The sequence below is a fragment of the Zootoca vivipara genome, chromosome 12, assembly GCF_965207765.1.
Source record: "Zootoca vivipara chromosome 12, rZooViv2.hap1.1, whole genome shotgun sequence".
NCBI lineage: Eukaryota > Metazoa > Chordata > Lepidosauria > Squamata > Lacertidae > Zootoca > Zootoca vivipara.
In genome coordinates, this window is record NC_142595.1 from 1,672,694 (window position 1) to 1,683,119 (window position 10,426).

Sequence of the window (10,426 nt, forward strand, 5' to 3'; positions counted from 1 at the left end):
AGCATCTTTGTAAGATGAGCCAAATTGAAGCAGAACAAGTTGTTGGAGTGTCAGAATGCATAGAAGTCAAATAAGCGTTCTATGGCTTTATTTCGCTTAGTTGCTTACTCTTGAGTAGAACTGCATGTTCACTCCAGAAATAAGCATCTTTGTAAGATGAGCCAAATTGAAGCAGAACAAGTTGTTGGAGTGTCAGAATGCATAGATAGAAGTCATATAAGCGTTCTATGGCTTTATTTCGCTTAGTTGCTTACTCTTGAGTAGAACTGCATGTTCACTCCCGAAATAAGCATCTTTGTAAAATGAGCCGAATTGAAGCAGAACAAGTTGTTGTAGTGTCAGAATGCATAGATAGAAGTCATATAAGCGTTCTATGGCTTTATTTTGCTTAGTTGCTTACTCTTGAGTAGAACTGCATGTTCACTCCCGAAATAAGCATCTTTGTAAAATGAGCCGAATTGAAGCAGAACAAGTTGTTGGAGTGTCAGAATGCATAGATAGAAGTCAAATAAGCGTTCTATGGCTTTATTTCGCTTAGTTGCTTACTCTTGAGTAGAACTGCATCATCACTCCAGAAATATGCATCTTTGTAAGATGAGCCAAATTGAAGCAGAACAAGTTGTTGGAGTGTCAGAATGCATAGGTAGTAGTCAAATAAGCGTTCTATGGCTTTATTTCGCTTAGTTGCTTACTCTTGAGTAGAACTGCATCTTCACTCCCGAAATAAGCATCTTTGTAAAATGAGCCAAATTGAAGCAGAACAAGTTGTTGGAGTGTCAGAATGCATAGATAGAAGTCAAATAAGCGTTCTATGGCTTTATTTCGCTTAGTTGCTTACTCTTGAGTAGAACTGCACGTTCACTCCAGAAATATGCATCTTTGTAAAATGAGCCAAATTGAAGCAGAACAAGTTGTTGGAGTGTCAGAATGCATAGGTAGAAGTCAAATAAGCGTTCTATGGCTTTATTTCGCTTAGTTGCTTACTCTTGAGTAGAACTGCACGTTCACTCCAGAAATAAGCATCTTTGTAAAATGAGCCAAATTGAAGCAGAACAAGTTGTTGGAGTGTCAGAATGCATAGGTAGAAGTCAAATAAGCGTTCTATGGCTTTATTTCGCTTAGTTGCTTACTCTTGAGTAGAACTGCATCTTCACTCCCGAAATAAGCATCTTTGTAAAATGAGCCAAATTGAAGCAGAACAAGTTGTTGGAGTGTCAGAATGCATAGATAGAAGTCAAATAAGCGTTCTATGGCTTTATTTCGCTTAGTTGCTTACTCTTGAGTAGAACTGCATCATCACTCCAGAAATATGCATCTTTGTAAGATGAGCCAAATTGAAGCAGAACAAGTTGTTGGAGTGTCAGAATGCATAGATAGAAGTCAAATAAGCGTTCTTTGGCTTTATTTCGCTTAGTTGCTTACTCTTGAGTAGAACTGCATGTTCACTCCAGAAATAAGCATCTTTGTAAGATGAGCCAAATTGAAGCAGAACAAGTTGTTGGAGTGTCAGAATGCATAGAAGTCAAATAAGCGTTCTATGGCTTTATTTCGCTTAGTTGCTTACTCTTGAGTAGAACTGCATGTTCACTCCAGAAATAAGCATCTTTGTAAGATGAGCCAAATTGAAGCAGAACAAGTTGTTGGAGTGTCAGAATGCATAGATAGAAGTCATATAAGCGTTCTATGGCTTTATTTCGCTTAGTTGCTTACTCTTGAGTAGAACTGCATCATCACTCCAGAAATATGCATCTTTGTAAGATGAGCCAAATTGAAGCAGAACAAGTTGTTGGAGTGTCAGAATGCATAGGTAGTAGTCAAATAAGCGTTCTATGGCTTTATTTCGCTTAGTTGCTTACTCTTGAGTAGAACTGCATGTTCACTCCCGAAATAAGCATCTTTGTAAAATGAGCCGAATTGAAGCAGAACAAGTTGTTGTAGTGTCAGAATGCATAGATAGAAGTCATATAAGCGTTCTATGGCTTTATTTTGCTTAGTTGCTTACTCTTGAGTAGAACTGCATGTTCACTCCCGAAATAAGCATCTTTGTAAAATGAGCCGAATTGAAGCAGAACAAGTTGTTGGAGTGTCAGAATGCATAGATAGAAGTCAAATAAGCGTTCTATGGCTTTATTTCGCTTAGTTGCTTACTCTTGAGTAGAACTGCATCATCACTCCAGAAATATGCATCTTTGTAAGATGAGCCAAATTGAAGCAGAACAAGTTGTTGGAGTGTCAGAATGCATAGATAGAAGTCAAATAAGCGTTCTACGGCTTTATTTCGCTTAGTTGCTTACTCTTGAGTAGAACTGCATGTTCACTCCAGAAATAAGCATCTTTGTAAGATGAGCCAAATTGAAGCAGAACAAATTGTTGGAGTGTCAGAACGCATAGATAGAAGTCAAATAAGCGTTCTATGGCTTTATTTCGCTTAGTTGCTTACTCTTGAGTAGAACTGCATCATCACTCCAGAAATATGCATCTTTGTAAGATGAGCCAAATTGAAGCAGAACAAGTTGTTGGAGTGTCAGAATGCATAGGTAGTAGTCAAATAAGCGTTCTATGGCTTTATTTCGCTTAGTTGCTTACTCTTGAGTAGAACTGCATCTTCACTCCCGAAATAAGCATCTTTGTAAAATGAGCCAAATTGAAGCAGAACAAGTTGTTGGAGTGTCAGAATGCATAGATAGAAGTCATATAAGCGTTCTATGGCTTTATTTCGCTTAGTTGCTTACTCTTGAGTAGAACTGCACGTTCACTCCAGAAATATGCATCTTTGTAAAATGAGCCAAATTGAAGCAGAACAAGTTGTTGGAGTGTCAGAATGCATAGGTAGAAGTGAAATAAGCGTTCTATGGCTTTATTTCGCTTAGTTGCTTACTCTTGAGTAGAACTGCACGTTCACTCCAGAAATAAGCATCTTTGTAAAATGAGCCAAATTGAAGCAGAACAAGTTGTTGGAGTGTCAGAATGCATAGGTAGAAGTCAAATAAGCGTTCTATGGCTTTATTTCGCTTAGTTGCTTACTCTTGAGTAGAACTGCATCTTCACTCCCGAAATAAGCATCTTTGTAAAATGAGCCAAATTGAAGCAGAACAAGTTGTTGGAGTGTCAGAATGCATAGATAGAAGTCAAATAAGCGTTCTATGGCTTTATTTCGCTTAGTTGCTTACTCTTGAGTAGAACTGCATCATCACTCCAGAAATATGCATCTTTGTAAGATGAGCCAAATTGAAGCAGAACAAGTTGTTGGAGTGTCAGAATGCATAGGTAGTAGTCAAATAAGCGTTCTATGGCTTTATTTCGCTTAGTTGCTTACTCTTGAGTAGAACTTCATCTTCACTCCCGAAATAAGCATCTTTGTAAAATGAGCCAAATTGAAGCAGAACAAGTTGTTGGAGTGTCAGAATGCGTAGATAGAAGTCAAATAAGCGTTCTATGGCTTTATTTCGCTTAGTTGCTTACTCTTGAGTAGAACTGCACGTTCACTCCAGAAATATGCATCTTTGTAAGATGAGCCAAATTGAAGCAGAACAAGTTGTTGGAGTGTCAGAATGCATAGGTAGTAGTCAAATAAGCGTTCTATGGCTTTATTTCGCTTAGTTGCTTACTCTTGAGTAGAACTGCATGTTCACTCCAGAAATAAGCATCTTTGTAAGATGAGCCAAATTGAAGCAGAACAAGTTGTTGGAGTGTCAGAATGCATAGAAGTCAAATAAGCGTTCTATGGCTTTATTTCGCTTAGTTGCTTACTCTTGAGTAGAACTGCATGTTCACTCCAGAAATAAGCATCTTTGTAAGATGAGCCAAATTGAAGCAGAACAAGTTGTTGGAGTGTCAGAATGCATAGATAGAAGTCATATAAGCGTTCTATGGCTTTATTTCGCTTAGTTGCTTACTCTTGAGTAGAACTGCATGTTCACTCCCGAAATAAGCATCTTTGTAAAATGAGCCGAATTGAAGCAGAACAAGTTGTTGTAGTGTCAGAATGCATAGATAGAAGTCATATAAGCGTTCTATGGCTTTATTTCGCTTAGTTGCTTACTCTTGAGTAGAACTGCATGTTCACTCCCGAAATAAGCATCTTTGTAAAATGAGCCGAATTGAAGCAGAACAAGTTGTTGGAGTGTCAGAATGCATAGATAGAAGTCAAATAAGCGTTCTATGGCTTTATTTCGCTTAGTTGCTTACTCTTGAGTAGAACTGCATCATCACTCCAGAAATATGCATCTTTGTAAGATGAGCCAAATTGAAGCAGAACAAGTTGTTGGAGTGTCAGAATGCATAGGTAGTAGTCAAATAAGCGTTCTATGGCTTTATTTCGCTTAGTTGCTTACTCTTGAGTAGAACTGCATCTTCACTCCCGAAATAAGCATCTTTGTAAAATGAGCCAAATTGAAGCAGAACAAGTTGTTGGAGTGTCAGAATGCATAGATAGAAGTCAAATAAGCGTTCTATGGCTTTATTTCGCTTAGTTGCTTACTCTTGAGTAGAACTGCACGTTCACTCCAGAAATATGCATCTTTGTAAAATGAGCCAAATTGAAGCAGAACAAGTTGTTGGAGTGTCAGAATGCATAGGTAGAAGTCAAATAAGCGTTCTATGGCTTTATTTCGCTTAGTTGCTTACTCTTGAGTAGAACTGCACGTTCACTCCAGAAATAAGCATCTTTGTAAAATGAGCCAAATTGAAGCAGAACAAGTTGTTGGAGTGTCAGAATGCATAGGTAGAAGTCAAATAAGCGTTCTATGGCTTTATTTCGCTTAGTTGCTTACTCTTGAGTAGAACTGCATCTTCACTCCCGAAATAAGCATCTTTGTAAAATGAGCCAAATTGAAGCAGAACAAGTTGTTGGAGTGTCAGAATGCATAGATAGAAGTCAAATAAGCGTTCTATGGCTTTATTTCGCTTAGTTGCTTACTCTTGAGTAGAACTGCATCATCACTCCAGAAATATGCATCTTTGTAAGATGAGCCAAATTGAAGCAGAACAAGTTGTTGGAGTGTCAGAATGCATAGGTAGTAGTCAAATAAGCGTTCTATGGCTTTATTTCGCTTAGTTGCTTACTCTTGAGTAGAACTTCATCTTCACTCCCGAAATAAGCATCTTTGTAAAATGAGCCAAATTGAAGCAGAACAAGTTGTTGGAGTGTCAGAATGCATAGATAGAAGTCAAATAAGCGTTCTATGGCTTTATTTCGCTTAGTTGCTTACTCTTGAGTAGAACTGCACGTTCACTCCAGAAATATGCATCTTTGTAAAATGAGCCAAATTGAAGCAGAACAAGTTGTTGGAGTGTCAGAATGCATAGATAGAAGTCAAATAAGCGTTCTTTGGCTTTATTTCGCTTAGTTGCTTACTCTTGAGTAGAACTGCATGTTCACTCCAGAAATAAGCATCTTTGTAAGATGAGCCAAATTGAAGCAGAACAAGTTGTTGGAGTGTCAGAATGCATAGAAGTCAAATAAGCGTTCTATGGCTTTATTTCGCTTAGTTGCTTACTCTTGAGTAGAACTGCATGTTCACTCCAGAAATAAGCATCTTTGTAAGATGAGCCAAATTGAAGCAGAACAAGTTGTTGGAGTGTCAGAATGCATAGATAGAAGTCATATAAGCGTTCTATGGCTTTATTTCGCTTAGTTGCTTACTCTTGAGTAGAACTGCATGTTCACTCCCGAAATAAGCATCTTTGTAAAATGAGCCGAATTGAAGCAGAACAAGTTGTTGTAGTGTCAGAATGCATAGATAGAAGTCATATAAGCGTTCTATGGCTTTATTTCGCTTAGTTGCTTACTCTTGAGTAGAACTGCATGTTCACTCCCGAAATAAGCATCTTTGTAAAATGAGCCGAATTGAAGCAGAACAAGTTGTTCGAGTGTCAGAATGCATAGGTAGTAGTCAAATAAGCGTTCTATGGCTTTATTTCGCTTAGTTGCTTACTCTTGAGTAGAACTTCATCTTCACTCCCGAAATAAGCATCTTTGTAAAATGAGCCAAATTGAAGCAGAACAAGTTGTTGGAGTGTCAGAATGCATAGATAGAAGTCAAATAAGCGTTCTATGGCTTTATTTCGCTTAGTTGCTTACTCTTGAGTAGAACTGCACGTTCACTCCAGAAATATGCATCTTTGTAAAATGAGCCAAATTGAAGCAGAACAAGTTGTTGGAGTGTCAGAATGCATAGATAGAAGTCAAATAAGCGTTCTTTGGCTTTATTTCGCTTAGTTGCTTACTCTTGAGTAGAACTGCATGTTCACTCCAGAAATAAGCATCTTTGTAAGATGAGCCAAATTGAAGCAGAACAAGTTGTTGGAGTGTCAGAATGCATAGAAGTCAAATAAGCGTTCTATGGCTTTATTTCGCTTAGTTGCTTACTCTTGAGTAGAACTGCATGTTCACTCCAGAAATAAGCATCTTTGTAAGATGAGCCAAATTGAAGCAGAACAAGTTGTTGGAGTGTCAGAATGCATAGATAGAAGTCAAATAAGCGTTCTATGGCTTTATTTCGCTTAGTTGCTTACTCTTGAGTAGAACTGCATCATCACTCCAGAAATATGCATCTTTGTAAGATGAGCCAAATTGAAGCAGAACAAGTTGTTGGAGTGTCAGAATGCATAGGTAGTAGTCAAATAAGCGTTCTATGGCTTTATTTCGCTTAGTTGCTTACTCTTGAGTAGAACTGCATGTTCACTCCCGAAATAAGCATCTTTGTAAAATGAGCCAAATTGAAGCAGAACAAGTTGTTGGAGTGTCAGAATGCATAGATAGAAGTCAAATAAGCGTTCTATGGCTTTATTTCGCTTAGTTGCTTACTCTTGAGTAGAACTGCATGTTCACTCCAGAAATAAGCATCTTTGTAAAATGAGCCAAATTGAAGCAGAACAAGTTGTTGGAGTGTCAGAATGCATAGATAGAAGTCAAATAAGCGTTCTATGGCTTTATTTCGCTTAGTTGCTTACTCTTGAGTAGAACTGCATCATCACTCCAGAAATATGCATCTTTTTAAGATGAGCCAAATTGAAGCAGAACAAGTTGTTGGAGTGTCAGAATGCATAGGTAGTAGTCAAATAAGCGTTCTATGGCTTTATTTCGCTTAGTTGCTTACTCTTGAGTAGAACTTCATCTTCACTCCCGAAATAAGCATCTTTGTAAAATGAGCCAAATTGAAGCAGAACAAGTTGTTGGAGTGTCAGAATGCATAGATAGAAGTCAAATAAGCGTTCTATGGCTTTATTTCGCTTAGTTGCTTACTCTTGAGTAGAACTGCACGTTCACTCCAGAAATATGCATCTTTGTAAAATGAGCCAAATTGAAGCAGAACAAGTTGTTGGAGTGTCAGAATGCATAGATAGAAGTCAAATAAGCGTTCTTTGGCTTTATTTCGCTTAGTTGCTTACTCTTGAGTAGAACTGCATGTTCACTCCAGAAATAAGCATCTTTGTAAGATGAGCCAAATTGAAGCAGAACAAGTTGTTGGAGTGTCAGAATGCATAGAAGTCAAATAAGCGTTCTATGGCTTTATTTCGCTTAGTTGCTTACTCTTGAGTAGAACTGCACGTTCACTCCAGAAATATGCATCTTTGTAAAATGAGCCAAATTGAAGCAGAACAAGTTGTTGGAGTGTCAGAATGCATAGGTAGAAGTCAAATAAGCGTTCTATGGCTTTATTTCGCTTAGTTGCTTACTCTTGAGTAGAACTGCACGTTCACTCCAGAAATAAGCATCTTTGTAAAATGAGCCAAATTGAAGCAGAACAAGTTGTTGGAGTGTCAGAATGCATAGATAGAAGTCAAATAAGCGTTCTATGGCTTTATTTCGCTTAGTTGCTTACTCTTGAGTAGAACTGCATCATCACTCCAGAAATATGCATCTTTGTAAGATGAGCCAAATTGAAGCAGAACAAGTTGTTGGAGTGTCAGAATGCATAGGTAGTAGTCAAATAAGCGTTCTATGGCTTTATTTCGCTTAGTTGCTTACTCTTGAGTAGAACTGCATCTTCACTCCCGAAATAAGCATCTTTGTAAGATGAGCCAAATTGAAGCAGAACAAGTTGTTGGAGTGTCAGAATGCATAGAAGTCAAATAAGCGTTCTATGGCTTTATTTCGCTTAGTTGCTTACTCTTGAGAAGAACTGCATGTTCACTCCAGAAATAAGCATCTTTGTAAGATGAGCCAAATTGAAGCAGAACAAGTTGTTGGAGTGTCAGAATGCATAGATAGAAGTCATATAAGCGTTCTATGGCTTTATTTCGCTTAGTTGCTTACTCTTGAGTAGAACTGCATGTTCACTCCCGAAATAAGCATCTTTGTAAAATGAGCCGAATTGAAGCAGAACAAGTTGTTGTAGTGTCAGAATGCATAGATAGAAGTCATATAAGCGTTCTATGGCTTTATTTCGCTTAGTTGCTTACTCTTGAGTAGAACTGCATGTTCACTCCAGAAATAAGCATCTTTGTAAGATGAGCCAAATTGAAGCAGAACAAATTGTTGGAGTGTCAGAACGCATAGATAGAAGTCAAATAAGCGTTCTATGGCTTTATTTCGCTTAGTTGCTTACTCTTGAGTAGAACTGCATCATCACTCCAGAAATATGCATCTTTGTAAGATGAGCCAAATTGAAGCAGAACAAGTTGTTGGAGTGTCAGAATGCATAGGTAGTAGTCAAATAAGCGTTCTATGGCTTTATTTCGCTTAGTTGCTTACTCTTGAGTAGAACTGCATCTTCACTCCCGAAATAAGCATCTTTGTAAAATGAGCCAAATTGAAGCAGAACAAGTTGTTGGAGTGTCAGAATGCATAGATAGAAGTCAAATAAGCGTTCTATGGCTTTATTTCGCTTAGTTGCTTACTCTTGAGTAGAACTGCACGTTCACTCCAGAAATATGCATCTTTGTAAAATGAGCCAAATTGAAGCAGAACAAGTTGTTGGAGTGTCAGAATGCATAGGTAGAAGTCAAATAAGCGTTCTATGGCTTTATTTCGCTTAGTTGCTTACTCTTGAGTAGAACTGCACGTTCACTCCAGAAATAAGCATCTTTGTAAAATGAGCCAAATTGAAGCAGAACAAGTTGTTGGAGTGTCAGAATGCATAGGTAGAAGTCAAATAAGCGTTCTATGGCTTTATTTCGCTTAGTTGCTTACTCTTGAGTAGAACTGCATCTTCACTCCCGAAATAAGCATCTTTGTAAAATGAGCCAAATTGAAGCAGAACAAGTTGTTGGAGTGTCAGAATGCATAGATAGAAGTCAAATAAGCGTTCTATGGCTTTATTTCGCTTAGTTGCTTACTCTTGAGTAGAACTGCATCATCACTCCAGAAATATGCATCTTTGTAAGATGAGCCAAATTGAAGCAGAACAAGTTGTTGGAGTGTCAGAATGCATAGATAGAAGTCAAATAAGCGTTCTTTGGCTTTATTTCGCTTAGTTGCTTACTCTTGAGTAGAACTGCATGTTCACTCCAGAAATAAGCATCTTTGTAAGATGAGCCAAATTGAAGCAGAACAAGTTGTTGGAGTGTCAGAATGCATAGAAGTCAAATAAGCGTTCTATGGCTTTATTTCGCTTAGTTGCTTACTCTTGAGTAGAACTGCATGTTCACTCCAGAAATAAGCATCTTTGTAAGATGAGCCAAATTGAAGCAGAACAAGTTGTTGGAGTGTCAGAATGCATAGATAGAAGTCATATAAGCGTTCTATGGCTTTATTTCGCTTAGTTGCTTACTCTTGAGTAGAACTGCATCATCACTCCAGAAATATGCATCTTTGTAAGATGAGCCAAATTGAAGCAGAACAAGTTGTTGGAGTGTCAGAATGCATAGGTAGTAGTCAAATAAGCGTTCTATGGCTTTATTTCGCTTAGTTGCTTACTCTTGAGTAGAACTTCATCTTCACTCCCGAAATAAGCATCTTTGTAAAATGAGCCAAATTGAAGCAGAACAAGTTGTTGGAGTGTCAGAATGCATAGATAGAAGTCAAATAAGCGTTCTATGGCTTTATTTCGCTTAGTTGCTTACTCTTGAGTAGAACTGCACGTTCACTCCAGAAATATGCATCTTTGTAAAATGAGCCAAATTGAAGCAGAACAAGTTGTTGGAGTGTCAGAATGCATAGATAGAAGTCAAATAAGCGTTCTTTGGCTTTATTTCGCTTAGTTGCTTACTCTTGAGTAGAACTGCATGTTCACTCCAGAAATAAGCATCTTTGTAAGATGAGCCAAATTGAAGCAGAACAAGTTGTTGGAGTGTCAGAATGCATAGAAGTCAAATAAGCGTTCTATGGCTTTATTTCGCTTAGTTGCTTACTCTTGAGTAGAACTGCACGTTCACTCCAGAAATATGCATCTTTGTAAAATGAGCCAAATTGAAGCAGAACAAGTTGTTGGAGTGTCAGAATGCATAGGTAGAAGTCAAATAAGCGTTCTATGGCTTTATT